At 41.6% G+C, this 17,481-nt stretch overlaps 1 protein-coding gene and 1 non-coding gene across 3 annotated transcripts in view; one reads left to right on the top strand and one right to left on the bottom strand.

The window, feature by feature from the left end:
* Positions 1-17,481, bottom strand: part of LOC129110418 (partitioning defective 3 homolog) — a 325,305-nt gene that overhangs the window by 269,373 nt on the left and 38,451 nt on the right. The window lies entirely within an intron of this gene.
* Positions 16,900-16,971, top strand: trnaw-cca (transfer RNA tryptophan (anticodon CCA)). The gene has a single exon. It is a non-coding gene; the product is annotated as a tRNA-Trp (tRNA).

The following is a 17,481-nucleotide window of genomic DNA, read 5'->3' on the forward strand; positions in this document are numbered from 1 at the left end:
AAATAAAGAGCCGTCCTCGGGGGCCCTTCGGATCGGTCAGGGACAAACTGGATGAGGCAAAAACTTTGAAAATGTGACATTGCAATTCTGGTGGCACACAAACAGATGCACTTGTTATATCATAGGAGACATATATAAACACAAATCCTTGCTTGAAAATTCAGATTTATGTGCACACTCACGCAAACAGTTTCGGTTGAGCCCTGTGAGTATTCTGCCCCCCTGCTGTCAGGTATTATACAGCGTGGCTGCTGCAAAGCAGGGTGAATCACATCATGTACAGCCTGTATGCGCCCATAGAGGCCAGGCTTAATGTAAAGCATAACAGCAGCACTGCCAATAGACAAAGGGAATCCATTTGGAGCCATTTCACGCATGGCGTAAAGCAACTAGCCGAGGAGGACAGTGGATAATAAATGGGACATCCTCTGGAGAAAGACAGTCTTCCCACTCTTTCCACATCAAGGTGACGACAGAAGAGAGAGAGAGAGAGAGAGAGAGAGAGAGAGAGAGAGAGAAAGAGCAAAGTCTGGTTTCTTCCTCATGCCTGATATGCTATTCCTGATGAAAGCATGACCATAAGAACTTCAGCACTTTAGCAGCTCTCTGAGCAAATTTAGCTTTTCACTTCCACGGCAAGTTTGTTCAAGTTTGCAGCTTTACGGCTCGGCAATTTTCTAACTTTGCAAATTCTGTCGCACGCATATCTGCGTGAAGCATGAGACCATCAGAACAAGAGATGGGAGTTTTGAGTTACTCCTGCTGTTAGGAGAAGTCCCTCGACTTGGCTTCTAGAAGAATCGATGAACATGCGTGAAGATCTCACGATATGGACCGGTGCTGCTGAATAGCCCATGTCACCAACATGCTTCTGAATGCACAGGCATGCTTCAACAGCGGGGTAATGTGATATGTCTGAAATGTGGAGAAGCAAAAGACAGGTTTTTTGATCCTTGCAAATAAAGTGTCCTTCTGTAAAAGAAAATCCTTCTTAACTCACTTTTAGGATAACAGCATCAACTAAATGCTTGAAATAGTTTCAGATATCTACATTGGATCTAAAGATGTCCTTGGCCAAATGGATACAAACCATTACATAATCAAAATATTCACGTTTAATGTGGAAGGATTTTTTAAAGTTCATTTTGTAAGTGACTTGGCAATGTGTTGTACAAGGTTTCCAGCTCACTGAGGAATCTGACCCTGTCTCAGAGTCACACTGCACAAGATCCAACAGTGACGCCACAGTGCCCCCTGCTGTTGATGGATGGAATTACAATCTGAGGGGCGCCATCAGTCATCACTGCACCACAAGCTCCTATTTCAGCCAGTGGATCATTCTGACACCCTGGAGAGGTGCTTATACTTCTTCTGATGTATGCCATCATTGACATGCTGCTGCCACAGTTGAGTGAGTCAGTGTGGAATTAGGAGATGTTTGGTATAGATCAACAATTCCCTGGTGAATCCTGCAGCTTTTGTAGAGTGATCTCAATGTGCACAAACAAGTTGTCAGCTTTGACTTTACATTTGTGCTAAGAAAGCAAGCTGATTAGGATTAAAAGGGAAAATCCCCAATATTCATAACTGTAATGTCTGTTCTCGTCACATTTTGTATTGACCCTGCTGTAATTGGAAACAGTAACTGTTTTCACTCACGTTGAAATGAAATAGTTTTTGTATTCAATTGACTGAAAAATAGGATGCCAATTTTGATAATCAAGAAATTCCATTTCATTTATTGCTTTAAAATATCAAATATTTGCTGGTCAAAGCCTGACAAACATGACGATTTTTCTTGGTTGTCTTTATGCTATAATTTGTCATAGGGAATAAGCTATTATAAAGCAAAGCTGGCGACTTGTAATGGGGATATCATAATGCTTTCTGCAGGCTAAACGGTTTATTGATTTGTTGAAAAATGATCCACAGCCACACTGATAATGACAATGTTTTTTTAGTTTCAGCCCTACTTTTTAGCCCCATGTATTTGTGTTTCTGTTTGCTTCTTGAGTCACAAGAAGTAACAAAGACTTATTGCTGGAATTTTGAAGATATTATAAATAGAATTTAAAGCAAAGATCATTTTGTCAGAGTTTGTCATTATTCTTCTATTTCCTTCCTGTAAGAAAAATATAAAGCATTACAAAGTGTTATGTGTTGCTAAACCAAGTGCCTTCCACACTACATTACGTTATGCTGTTCCACTTTACTCTGGGTCATGTTATGTTTGGTTACAATATGTTGCAGTATACTGCATTGCAGTGAATCACTGTAACTTCTATATTGCATTATCTTTTCTCTCTGTAGATGACATTAAACCGTTTGAAAGGAAGCCACAGAGACAATAATGAAGACAGTGAACCCCCTGCTTATAAACTCCTCTACACAATGATTTAATACAGAAACGCTACGGCTTGACAATAAGACATTCGTAAAAAAGAAAAAAAGAAAAAAAAAAGAAGCTGTCGGGGAAAGCAAAGGTGGCACATTTCAATAATTCATCTCGACTTTCTCCTTTACCAAGCCAGCCGTGAAATACAGGCGGTGAATGTGTTGTTCCACTCGGCATAAACACAACACCCCCCTACTGAGACCAGCCTCGTTGAAATGGATGAGACGTCACATGTGTGTTAAATAACAGAGGCACACTGCCACGTTCTGATACGGTGGGGTCAATCTGCATGGAGCACTACCAGAGTATTTTATTTTTTGGATGGGTCTAGTTTCCTTATCAATACTGTTCTGTGTTTCAACTCAGTTGATTCAATTGACCAATTACTTGAATTAAGTCACTAATACAGATAAAAGCCTTACTTTCCCATTCTAATAATTTTTTGGTATAAATGATCATCTATTGTAATGAATCCCTGTTCTGTTTTCGTAACGCCTCATTAGATGTGTATCATTCGCTCTTGAAGCCAAAACCCAAACATCCAAACAGATTGTAAATTCACAGTGTTACATGCAGACACACACATAGACTGTATACTGCATTGATGTGTAGCATCATCATCAACACTAACACAAACCTACACGACGGAGAAGCATGCATGCACACTGAGCACAAACACACTCACACACACCAGAAGAGACCACCTGTCAGTGTGTGTGTGTGTTGAGCGCCACAGGCAGCATCGCCTGGTGCAGTAAAAACTATTTGATATTCATATCAGCTCCATACCCTTCAATCAAATGCCTCTCTCATTCCTTTTCCTATCTCTCTCCCTCCCAGACATAATAATGACACAACATAAAAGTGGAGTGTAGAAAATCTAGCAGTGCAGGTGAGTTGTTTGATCTAGAGAAAAACAGAGCAGCGTTTCTGGAGCTGAGCAAACGGCGAACCACAGAGGAGGGTGAAAAAAAAGACAAATTGCTAAAAAAGTTAGAGAAAGTTTTGAATCAGGGCCCGTGAAATGGAGACACAGGCACACGTACAGTTGTATAGTGTTACACACACACACACATGCAAACACACTTGTGAAGGGATTGTGAGTGGCAATAGCAGGGGCGCACCGCCAAGTTATGGGAGGGCACTGTGCCAGGGTGGCTGTCCTGCCAAACTGCCCCCCAGGCAGCAGAGGACAATCCACCATCAACAGCGCAATTAGAAAGCAGGACTCAGCTGGTGCAGCGGGATGGACTGATGGGGATGGAGGGGTGAACAAAAAAGATTTAGGAGGCAGAGAATGGGACAGGTGGATCTGCACATATCAGCAGCAGCATACAAATGACCATCATAAGCAATTTATTTTGACATGCAATTAGAAAACTCTTTGCAAATACACTTTCAAGAACCTCCTGCAGATGTGTGAAAAACATCCGTGGCAACAAGAAAATGGCAGGTGAAAAACACACAACTGAACATGCTGATGTGTATAGGAAACAGATTCAAATATCTATCCCAAAAGGGCAAATTATTCACTGTTTTCAAGTGATAGAATGTGCTAGAATTGGAAATAAGTGTATGTTAATGGTGAAAAAGATAAGAATGAGGGGTTGCCAAGTTAGGAAGAGTAAATCGAGATGTATGGCACTACCCTCCCTGCTTTGTCTCAGCCTTGTTTAACATAGAATTAGCTTTCAGAGTGCTAACTGATGGTATTGCACTTTATTGCTCTTTGCGGATGGAAAAAGTGTCTTTGCTTTACGACCCTCTCCGTATATGAAACACTACTGCCAAGGTAAATGCAATTTATTCTGCCTCCAGAGTAATGTGAGGCTGAAATGTTACTCTGTATTCCCTCCCTGCAGCAAAAACTCATTTTCACAGCCACATGACAAAATATTAGCATAGGCTTCAGAGTGAAATGTCACAGTGATTTCTTTGTAAAAACTAATGCCGGGGCTGGTTCTCCTAATGCAGTGTTTAGAGGTGCTGCGGCGAGGGGGAAAACTCCCGGTGCGGTAACTCTGGTCTCAGGTGCCACACCTGTGCTAATAGGACTGCTAATTGGAGCGTGGCACACACACACACACACACACACACACACACACATGCGGACTACAGGCTGACACACCAGGAAATTGTTTGCTTCACCCAGCGTTTTGGGACTGTTTGGGCGAGGAACAAGTGCCTCGACATAAAGATATATTTAAATACCGTGGTTTTCAAATATTAAGCATTAACATATTCATCATAAAATAGGCATGGAGAGATGTAGAGATAAAAAGGAGAGAGAAGGCGAGAAACAAAGACTGAATACAGGTATTTCAACTTGATAGAAGTGCAAAGGCTTGTTGGCATTTTTCCCCACTTCTATTTTTCTCTCAGTCGCTCTCTGTCCTCTTTATTCAACCCTTCTCTTCCTCACAATAAGGAGGCAGCGTGTTGAATAAAATATCAGCATGCGTTGTTGACGGAGCAACCTGGTTTGGAATCCGAGTATGTGTGTGTGTGTGTGTGTGTGTGTGTGTGTGTGTGTGTGTGTGTGTGTGTGTGTGTGTGTGTGTGTGTGTGTGTGTGTGTGTGTGTGCGTGCAAAAACACGCATTCTGAACAATCTGTCACCCTGCAAAATGTCATCATGTAACACGATGTCAGGATCAGAAACACACACATAAAATGCTATGAACATAGTCTGTGTATCATAAATATGTCCTAAACCTCTGTCCTGCCAAGCATCTTGATCACACACACACCCACACACACACATACACACAACACCCACACACACTTTCCACTGTCATTCCATGTGTTGTTGCTAAAAACAAGCCTCCCAGGTGCACCCTCCCACAGGAGAAGAAAGGAGCGAGGTTCACCGAAATACAACAGAGAAAAGTAGCTTTCTTTTGGTTGATGGTGATGCGGATGTGTTCCACAGTTGTTGTTCAAAGAGCCATATTTGAATACAAGTAGGTGGCACATCTGTCGAGTATTTTTTTTCTAAACATGAATTATTAACATCCTGTCATTGCTGGCAGCAACAGATATCATTTTCTCACGTGAAAAGAAATAATGACAAAACTGTTTCTCATATCTGTCAGTTGTGCCCAAACAGTGTTTGTGCTGTTGAAACTTTATAACAAAGAAGAAAACAGAGTGATCAGCAAAAAGTTTGTAATGCTTTGCTTATTTTTTTTCCATTTCAAGTGTGCAATGATTACTAGCTACATTTACCAGGGGATACAAGATATAATGTATTTATCTTCAGTGGGAGTATCGTACATTTATATCGTACAAAGCTACGTCCCAGAGAGCTCAGAGGTTATTAAGTGTCGTTCCATTATGGATTCTTGGCTATATTGATGCCTGAACCAGGTCTTCTGTTTAAAAAATAGTCGGTCAAATCTTCATACAAAAAAGAAAAGGCTAAAAAATGGCAAAAAAAAATGGTTAATGCATTTAGGTTGAAAGAACAGCATTTTAAGAATTATTTAAAAAAATGTCTGACTTGCAATTAGGTCACAAAAACAACTCTGATCATGTCCACATGTGAATTTGGTTAAATGTTTAATGGTTAGGAAAATAAACTGCATCCAATATTCTTCAGGTCGAGCTTCAGAAACTTTATTTGTGAGGCTTGAGCTTGCTCACTTCTTACTTCGGCAGTGTTACCACCTCCAACACTTTACACATAGTATAACTGTCCCTTTCCCAATAGTTGGGCAGCGTTTTTCTTTTATATGACTTTGGATGAATGAGTGTTTGCTTTTTGTGTATGTGTGTGTTACTGTGATCGATAGAGTCAGTTGGTGAGTCGGTGTGCAGTTCATTCACTGCCTGATGATCAATATGGGATTAGGGAGGAAAGCAAGGTCTGTCTCTTGGCTTCTCTCTCATCTCATTGACTGTTTAAGGGCCCTTGAAGACAAGGTAGGGAGTGGAGGATAAACAGCAGAATTGAGAGCTTTAAGAGCTGTGGAAAGAAAGCTTGTCGTCTGTTAGGAGTTCAGACAAGTGTTGTAAGGAATACAACAAAAAAATCCTGATTCTTCAAACATCATGAAGAAAAAGCTTTACCGGGCGATATTAAGATTACAGTCGATCATTGCAGGACGTTTTAGGAACGCATGCATACAGACGGACGGATGTAAGACAAGGTATGCAGACACACACTTATAGTATGACCATATAAAAGCACATTCTCATGCTTTCATAAAGTAAGTAACGTCTTTAAATCTGTATTCATTCCCTAAACGTATAGCTACATTTTTATGCATTTGTGTCCCCAGATGGCAGCATCAGGTAAATGCCGTTTGGTGTTAGTACTGAGATATCATGTCAGAAAGCTTCATGGTTACTTTAAAACCAAGAGAGGAAAAATAGAAATTGAAATGCCTGTTTTAGGTAACTTATTATTTTCCTTCTGAGGTACAGCAATCATTTTTTATGTCAGGTCTTTCTGCAAACTGTCAACCCCACCAGTTGTTGTTGTTTGTGTCTGCATTATGTGGGGAGAACCAGTATGTCTCATTGAGAGTGACCTTTCACTTATTCGGGTTTAAGCCCAGGTTTAAGACTTAAGTTAGGCAGTTAAGATGTAACGTACTGATCTTTGACCTTCGTACTTCAACGTTTACCTTGATCAACACGATCAAGATAACCCAAATTGTCAACAAAATGCAGAAATTTGTTCATTCTAGACTCTTACAGGAAACATGTATGCTAGACACACAGTAGATTGTACACACACAGAACAAAACACAGACTTTTGTAATGGCTGTAGAGAGGGTTGTTGTTTGTGTGTCCTTTGGGAGTGTCATCTCTATGTGAGGCCACACACAGTGTCAGTGAGTGAATCAGGGCTGTTACAGTGTAATGGCCTTTAAACAAGAAAGTCAGAGAGAGTAACTGACAGGGGACAATACAGCAGCTCACATGAGTCTTCTTCCTTCTGTGTAGAGACAGACACTTACACTAATGCATGTATACAGGAGAAGGCTGCTGGCACAACAGAGCAATAATATCACAAACCATTAGATGTGTGTGCATGTGTGCGTGTGTGTGTGTGTGTGTGTGTGTGTGTGTGTGTGTGTGTGTGTGTGTGTGTGTGTGTGTGTGTGTGTGTGTGTGTGTGTGTGTGTGTGTGTGTGTGTGTGTGTGTGTGTACGCTGATGGATGAGTGTCTTCAGAGATAAATGGGTGCCTATTATTTGTGCCTTTTATAGACAAACTCCCTGCTGACTTCCGAATGGGAATAGCATGCAGTCTTCCCGCACACGCGCACATACGCACACACACGAACCACACACACGTTCCCATAACGAGCTGCAAACCGAGAGGCCCTAGGCTGTGGCACATCTGTTGTAGAGGAGACATAAGGCATTCATGCAGGGACTCTCAAGATTCTCCATGTAGCACCACGTACACATACTGTACACGCACATACACACTCACTGCATGTGATGAATGAGATTTTTTTTTTTTTCTGAACAAAAAGGAAGAAGGAGGTGGTGGAGGGGTCTCATGACAATTTTAACTAAAAATCCCTTCTGGATAAAACCATGGCTGAACACAAAGACACACTGAGACACATCCTGCATAACTGGCCCACTGACCTTCAGATACCCTCCGTAATACACACAGCTTTTAGTATTCTTCCCCTCTAGTGCAGAAGAGAGACAGAGGACAAAAAGATGGGAGTCATTTTACATATTGAAGACTAAGAAAACTAAATACTATCTCAATAAGGATTATGGGAATGTGGAAACTATTTTTCATCTGACAAATACGTTATATAAGTTTTGAAATAATGCCACTTGAACTTTCTGTTATTTTCTATTTCAAAGACCGTTTGACTGAAGGACACCCCTGGCCAAGAGACAAGTCAGGCCAACCAGCAGTTGTGCATGAGGAAGGCATGCAGCCCTTCAGCACGTCTGTAAGCCTCCAGTATTTTAGCAGAGCGGGACATAATCTGAAAAGGTCTTTGGCCTTTTCTCACGTGAAGAGAGGCAATGAGCGCACAGAGCCGTGGTGTTACAGCGGATTCAGCCCTCCGTCTGCTACAATATGCCTGTCTAAAGCTCTCCAAGCCAGGCTTAGCTTCCCGGCCCTGGCACCACCTCCATCCTTCCCCGTGCCAGTGTCAACTTCAGCTCGGTACAGTGCCAGCCGGCAACGCCAGACTCAGCTTACTGTGAGGCAATGCCCGCTCTCCACTCGAGCTGGGTTGCTTCTCTCCATCCTACATTGCTTCCTTCCTTCCTTTGGTTGGATGTATTTTTTATTTTTTTTGTTCTATTTTTTTGTCTCTTTTTCTTTGCTTCTTTCTTGCTTGATTGATTTCAAAATTGTTATTTTATCTAATTCACTTTTTACAGGCTTTCTTCGTTTTTTTAGTTCAAAAACATTAAGTATGGGCATTTAAGTGTGTTGGATCAGGTTGTGTGCCATGTGCAAGCAGTGCGTTGCAGTGCATGTATTGCTTTAACTATTAGCCCCTGAATCACACTCACGGTTATATTTAAACAGACACACCATTCAAAATCTTAACTAGACTGGTGTATAACATGTCACCTTTAATCAAGACCCTGATTATAATATTTACTGGGGGGGGTCCACAATGCATGTGCATTAGTCCCGCCAAATAAAAGTTTTTTTTGAAGGGCGGCTAGAACACGACCTGTCAACGGCGCTAACGGTGCTAACTGCGCTAACAGCCAGAGCTTTTCCTGAGGGGGAACCAGAGGGTGGGGGCTACGCTCCTGTGCCGCTTCCATTATAGCGCAGAGAAGCTCAGATAACAACACTCACAGAGGAAGAACGACTTCATTCTCTACTCAGTTGGACATAACTCCAATATATCTTCACAAAATGAATAGCTGTTTGCTGAAATATCAATGTTCATCCAGTACAGCTCTGTTAAATTGATGCATAAAAAAATCATCAGAATGCAGAAAATAAGTCTAAATTTCCTCCCCAGATCCCCCGCTTAATATGCGTCCATCACAAAGTTGAAATGAAACCCTCTTGCCTGTAATAGACCTAACCTTGGAGTGACTTTGGATCTGTGAGGGTAATTATATATGGTTCTGAGAGAAGTAGTCAAGTGTTCAAAACAGCCGCTCATGGTCTGGAGACTCTTGAGACAAAAGCTACAGAGGGACACTTGTCATGCAGAAGAGACACTCGCTTGGTTTAACAAGGAACTGAGAGGCAGCGGGGTGAGAGAGAAAGAGATCTATATTCAAAATAATAAGCAATTGATGGTAGATTGAAGTTTCCTGTTTAAGATTGCAGCTTTTGTTGAACTGGCTGTGACTTTGCATAAGTAATTTCCCAGCGGACGATCGTACTGAAGAGTCGCATGGAGAATGCACTGTTGCCCCCATGAGGCGAGGTGGAAAAAGACTCAAATGTGCATTCTTTGAAACGGGCTAAACTCACTGCAGCCAAATAATGAGACAATAAGGATAAATAGCAAAAAGTGGAAACCAGGACAATGTCTCTCCGCCTGGATCTCTGTCTGATGCCAGTGGGCCTTGTGGGTACAGCGCTCACTACATAAGGATAATAGAGGAAAACGAGTCCTTTGTTATCTTAGTGCTCCTAGGTACCCCCCTCAGGGGGTCTTTGGGAGGGCGACAGGATCCCATTCGGGGGCCTGTATCTGTCACCTCAGTTTAGGGACTGTCTCATGCCGGCTGACCCAAATCGACTCCCTGGGGCAACACCGGGCCCCTCCATAGGACTTTGCCGCTGCAGATAATAGGCTTGTATGGCAAAGTATCCAGACACTGGAACCAAAGCGGCCCTGACAGCTGTCAACCGGGACAAACATCGTCCTGCGTGACACACGCACGTGCACAATACAAGGATGGTAGTGTAGGCTATGTCTGTGTGTGGGTGGTCGGGTAAGTGCATGATTGTTATTCTACAGAGGTGTGTGAATGTGTGCATTTTATTGTGTGTGTGGGTCCCTCCACGGTTTGTCTTGTTCCGGCAGTGCCTATCCCCAGCTCTGGTTAAACGCCCCGGCATTTCCAGACAGTGTTCAGGCAAGTTGATGCCATGTCAGGAACAATTTGGCGCAAAGGCAGAAATCTCTTCCAGTAAGGGAGCTGTCATGGGTGAGAAATCAAAAACACCTACGTGACTAGCTGGGTTGCCTCCGAGGTGAAAGACAGGCCTGGTGACATGACCTGATTTCACCCGTTTTACAGAAAACCACGGCAGAAGATGGAGGAGCCTGCTGCTCTGCAATATGGAGTAATATCATTCTTACCCCAGGCACAGGGGTTGTGTATGTCGTACTGCATATGCTATACAGCTGAGGCAGTAGTTCTGTCAACAAGAACGGACCAATGTTATCGATGCATGTGGCTCAGCAGGTCCGTGACAGCGGGTTCAGCAGGCTGTCATGCACTACTGATGCTCCAGGTTCAAGACCGCCAGGTGATCTTTGTTCCACGTCATTACACTAAACACAGCACAATGCACATGCTCACATTTAACAATATCAGAGAGAACCTTTTTGCCAAAAGAGATTGTCCTGGTAAATGGACTGGTAAACGACAATACTTTGATGTTATCATTGATTTTGTTCTTCAGTTTGGCTAGTCTGCCCTGTAAATATCCTTCAACAACTCCATTGCCTCACCTTACATGACTCATTCATTCCAGTGAAAGCTCTTCACCAAGCACACACTGACAGCAGGACAAATAATGTACACATTTATATGTTGTAGGTCTTGTGTAATATGATATGAATACTCTGCTGTCAGAACTGCAAAATTCTTTTTGAACTCTGAAATGGTCAGCCCTCTTCCATTTGTTCAAAATATTGGCAGGTGTACTCATGTTGCTGTGTGTGTTGGATCAGACTGTGGTACTTTGGTACATAGTGTTTTATCATGTTGCCCTTACGAGAGGTACATTTCATCTAAGACGTACACAGTATTTTGTAGATCAATTTATGCATTATATATCTCACATCATAGAACAACCTGTGCTGCGATACCTTTGTTATTAGTATAGGTTTGATACAAATGATTTTCCAGGTTCCATAGCATTGCTTAGTTGAAAGCATTTATGCACATACAGTATAGCACAGCTATAGACATAAAACATTTTGTTTTATTTAAATTATTTTCTTAAACTACCCTGCACTCAAAAACACTACCAAGTTGCTAACAGTAGAGGAATGTAGTTCAGCGGCCAATAGAAAAAGCACAAAGGCATCTCCCTACTGTGAGGAATTATAACTGCATAAGTGGGAAAGAGGGAGTTACAGGGAAAGAACAACATTGCTCAACAAATCTTCCCAGAGTAAGTGAAGTTCAAAAGCTAAGAACCTAATAAACAAGCAACAACCGACAATAAATCCAAAGCCCCAGAGGAAAATGAAATAGAAAAACTGCTTGCTTCCGCCCACGAGCCTCTGAGCAGAGCAGCGGAGGGGGGGATAAATTCCGCTACCTCACAGGGTCTTTCAGGGCCCAGAGCTGACTCTGGTCCTAGGCTAATTACAGCTGAGGACAGGAGGGTGTTTACAGATGTGTGTCTTTGTCCGAGTATGTAAAGTGTGTTCTTAGGAAAACATAGTGTGATGTTTAATTTTTTGTGAGTCAGCAGTAACACCTTTCAAAGTTCAAGTACATAACCATATGTTTGCCTGAATCGGAGTGTCAGAGTGAGGATGTGTGTCAGTCTAAAGGGATTTGTTTGTGAACAGAAACAGGTGCTGGTGGCTGACAGGAAACTAGAGAAGCTGTCAGAGCCTCATGCATCTCTGCATGTGTTTCACCTACAGATCCTGCATCGTTCTGCCTGAGGCGTAGGGGTTGCATTAGACTTTAAATAGAAAACTATATGGCATTTAGAACCATCACGTCCGCCAGAGAATTAACAAACCAGTCGGTGGTGGTTGTAGTTCAATTAAATATTACAAACAAAAGTGATTTGCAAGACAAAACATCAACCCTGTTGGATATGTTGCATAATGACATATTTCTTGACAAATTAAACATGTCCATTAACAGACATCTTTACAGACAGGGAAGCAGCTATTATAAACCATGTTGGCAAGAGCTGCCAGATCTGAAATGCCACCAGAGCTGACCTTTAACCAGGGGGCCATCTTGCTCAGACCACACCTATCTCCGAACGCTGCGTTCATTTTAATCTCAACTACACACCTGTAAAATGTTGTGACATAATCTTGCACAGACAGACTGACATATAAACACGTGGTAAACTTCTCAAAACCACTTCTGTTGTAGTTTTAGGTTACAGTAGGTTTCTCCAGGAACAAATTTTGTCTTTAAGACATAAAATCACAAGGTGAACACAATAGCAGCCACATGTCGCGGACATTACCTGAGAACAATCAAACACAGGGCTGCTTCTGGATTATAGCACATTTATGACACAGTGTAACCCGTGACTAGTTTCTTTTTTAGAATATATCAGAGTATTTCTGATGTTGCTTCTACAGGTGAATTTAAGTGGTTAATACATAACATTGTTGCAATATAGCACAGGCAAGCCTGTCATCTAAGCACCAAACTGTGGTATTAAATTCCAAGTCTTTACATAAGTACAATCAGAAGCTGTATGTTTGGTTTGATGGTTTTACTCTCTCTGGCTCCCTCCTCCATCTAAACCTTTCATCTCATACTACTGCAAAATCAAATGGGGCTCCGTGGATCCACTAAAATGTTCAGCAACCACTGCACCAAACAGTGAATCATACTAAATTGGTAAGATGCACAAAAAATATGGAATAAATACTGAGTTTACAATGTGCGAGTTGAATGCATTACACTGTCTGATGAGATGAGACAGCCAACCCAGACACAATAGCCTTCAATCTAAGCCAAAAGAGGCTACATTCACTCCCACACACATATAAACACAAACGCAGAAACACACACTAACACACACAAACACACACACACACACACACACACACTGCACAGACAAACAGAGTAATTAGTCTTTGATTTCCCCCGGCAGTGTTCTGGTACCAGGGGGCAGCTGCTGGGACCCTGCTTTAGCCTTGGCTAATTTCACTCACGGCTTGATCTCGACCCAGCACAGGTGCCCAATTGGCACCCGACCGCTGTTGCCATGGTAATGCCAACTTCAGGGGCCAAGAAAATGCCAATTGTCCAAGGAGCTAAACCACAGGAGCCGTGGATGTGGTACTCATTATAAACAGGCCGCATTAGCACAAATAGAGAACACGGTCAGATATGGAGAGTTCACTTAGGTTCAATTAGGTTTTCTCTTTCCCTTTCTTTACTTCCTACGGGTTTATGGCTTTTTCGTTTTTCTTTTTAGAAATACATGTCTGTTGCTCTGAGACGTGTATCCAGTCCCAAACACAAAACATTCTGTGCAGCAGACAGTGTACAGACAGTACTGTAGACGGCTTTGACTTGAGCTTGAGTGCCTCTCTGTGGTTCACAAGAGTCACTGCAATGACTGTCAAGCTGCTGTTCCACGCCTACATGCACCTGCTGTAAAACACGCTAAACTGAACCGCTGATTTAGGTGCTTCTGCTTTAACTGGCTTTTTTCCGTTAATGGCCCCTGAGGATTCAGCCCTCGCCCCTGCACTCGTTAAACCCACAGGACAGGCTTGCTTCCTCTCACCTCTGTTAATAGGGAGATCCAGACTATGAACGCCGAGGGACCCGCTCCTCAAATCACCTTCGCTTGTTTGCTATCAAGCTCAGGATAAAATATCTAGATGACAACCTGCACACAAAGCAAGCTGACAAGTTGGATGAGGCTCAGTTGAGTGTAAAGGGTTAATGAGGTTTGAAGAGAGGGGGGGGGATAAGAAACAGTACAGTTTATGAAGAGGAATGGGACAGACATTTGAGTTTACCTTGATCAAAAATATCACATCTGACTCCAGTGAAGAGGTTTGCATGTCGTGCGTGTTCTCTTCTCTAAACTGGATGCATTAACACATTAAAAACATAAATACATTACTTCCACTTGTTAACAGATTGGTCTGAAAATCTAAATCTCATACCACATGCTCAACGGTCTTAACTACAGGAATCAAGTTATCTTCTGTGTCAGGCAATGAGTTGGTCTTGCTTGACAACACCAGTTTTGAAGTTTTATGTACCATTTTAAATGCTAATGCAATAGCCCAATTTGCCCGTAACGACCATTAAAGTTGGATCTAATTTGATGTAATTAGCCATATCACACCCATTTCATTTCTTTATAAACTCATTTCAGCAGACCCATATTGTGGATTTCTTACCTAAGGCTATCTCCTAACCAGGAGTCATTTTAATTGCCGCATTGCCATCTGGTGAATGGATGAAGTGTCTGTATCACAGCCATTTCCAGCAATTTCATAGCTATCAGAGGGTTTTTATTTTCACACTGAATTAATTTTTCTAAAGTTTAACCTGAGGCTCTGGAGCTAGATGAAAGTTTGCACCTCCTTCCTAGACACTCTTGACTAACTGTATGAGGCTGTGTCATTTGGCTAAGGGCTCATTCGCTCCTGCTGATTGTCTTGTTTGAAATTATCAGCAGTTTTTCTAAAGCTGTCCTTAAAAAAACGCACATGAGACTACAGTCTCTCTTTTCCTCAGAGAGAACAGATTTCTGGGTATTTGATTCAAAAACACACATTGAGGTTAAGCTATTTAATTGGGATCCTGGTGTGAGTCTTGTATGAAATTCTGAGGGTACTTATTCTGTAAAGCTATACAGACCCTTAATTCAAAGCACCAGGGAGTTACATCCCATAGCTTATATCCTTATTGAACTTGGTGTTATGATGTTATGATCTTCTCTCGTATCACTCGAGTATTCCTAGCATCAATCTAGTGTTTTCATAGTTATCCCAAACCCTAAAACGTATTTCTTTCATTCCATTTATGGTACTTTTTAATATTAAACACTGAAGAGTTGTTGCTATTCATGTGCTGCTATCTGCAATGCACCAATACAGACTATATAACAACTGCTTTTAAATCAACTGCTTGTTCTAAACCTGAAAATCTCTGACCATGACATCGTTTGAACACACAATCTTGTCATCCGGAATCAAACACTCTACCGCTGCACCACAAGGTCCTCAGCAAAGCTTTTTGTTTAATATTAGAGAGACAACCTGAGTCCATTTTTCTACAGCAAAGACAAGAGGACACAGAGAGACGTTTGTAAAGAATAGAAAGGACATTGGCTCTCATAACTCCTTTAAGAGATCCCCTACATATCCAGATTAAAATGGTCAAGCAAAATATATTTAATATAATCAACTGACCTTAATAAAAATAAAAAATAAAGTATTTCTCTTCTGCATAACAACTACTTCACATTTCTGTCCAGCTGGTGGCAGTAGAGCACAAGAAAGCCAGTGTGGCAACTTCCAATAAACATCAATGAAGCCATCAAAATCTTGACTTTTAATCAAAGACTTCATGCATCACTAGTTACAGATATACCACAGGTAGCGTTAGAACATCCTCCACAGACTAGATGGAAATAAAAGCTCCTGTTTTTGTGCTCTCTGTCTTCATTAAGCTTTTCAGCCCACTCAGAGAAACAATTGCATCTACTCTGTGATCTGCAAATAAATGTCAGCAACAAACATCATCATTCCATCAGAATGATCTTCATAAGGAAATAAATGCAGACATAGAGCTCAACTTCACACTCAAACCAAACTTAAAAAAACATGAGGGATTTGTATGCAACAGAAAAATGTATAAAAGCACTCTCATATTCCTTGCGCGTGTGAAATGGAGGTTAGATCATCAGTGTTGAGATCTGTCGAGCAAAGGCAGGCAGGCTGCAGCATGCAGCTCTATGACCTCATCAAATCACACCATGATGATCTGATGACAGCTCACCTCTATCCCCGGTACACACACGCACAGAAACACACACAACGCTTGGATGCTCCCAACGATAGTCACCGAAACTTGAGTGACGACAGAAGTTTCTGCATTAACTCCCCTCTGCTTTGTTTTCTAACGTTAGCTATAAAACCATGTATTTACACGTAAAACATCAACAGCAGTCAATGAACATATGGTAATGAGTATCAGTCTGATGTACAACTAGAAGAGGGCGACATTGATTGAATTAAAAAAAAGGTTGTAATATTATTTTAGCTGTTGTTTAATCTCAATTACAATCAAACTAATTGCTGACCAACCTTACTGGTTCAAGGGAAGGAGGAAATCAGTGGAAATAACTTAAAGAACAAATAAGAAAATGGCATGTTTTTTGCTTATGAGCTGCAAAAACAAGGTATCTGCAGCTGCAAAGCTGACGCTGATACGACATAGCTGTGTTTGTTAAGTGAGTAGATTTTGTGTTTTTTAAGGGGCCCCAGTCCTGTCCTGACTTTACAAATGTGGCACACCGCAGGCGGGAGGAAAGGCAGGAATCTGCAAAGCGTTGAAACAGGGCTGCAATGTTGACCATGTAATGTCCAGTCATGTTAGAGGGGAAGGTCATACGTAGGGCCTTGTGGCGCAACGGTAGCGCGTCTGACTCCAGATCAGAAGGTTGCGTGTTCAAATCACGTCAGGGTCAATGATTTTCATGGATTGATAGATGAAACCTATCCTATCATCAGTTACTCCACTACATTCAGCTTTACTATCATATGAAATGCAACATTCAAACCTTAGAATACAACTGTCTGATGTAGTGCTAATTATACCACTAAATTACTATACTTTAGGTCAATAGCTGTCTCTTCAACTTACTCTGGCTAAATGGATTCTATCTTTTATGTGAAGTTGTCTTATGTAAACGTTAACACCACTGACATTCGGAATGTTGTTGAAAGTGTTAACACCAGGCTCAAAGCTGTCACACTGACAATTAAATGGAGGCCACACACAGAATACTTACTCACAAAAAGTGCCAAAAATAATTAAATAAATAACAAACTAAAACAATGTCTAAATAAACACAGTCAATTCAAGGTAAAAGCAAGCAGTAGACAACATCAACAGGCTAAGTACTACACCCATAATAATAAGAGCAGCGTTGTCATTAATGGGTTAAATGAAAAGGTCTGTTTAACTTTGTCCCTGC

Source organism: Anoplopoma fimbria, chromosome 21, assembly GCF_027596085.1.
Source record: "Anoplopoma fimbria isolate UVic2021 breed Golden Eagle Sablefish chromosome 21, Afim_UVic_2022, whole genome shotgun sequence".
Lineage (NCBI taxonomy): Eukaryota > Metazoa > Chordata > Actinopteri > Perciformes > Anoplopomatidae > Anoplopoma > Anoplopoma fimbria.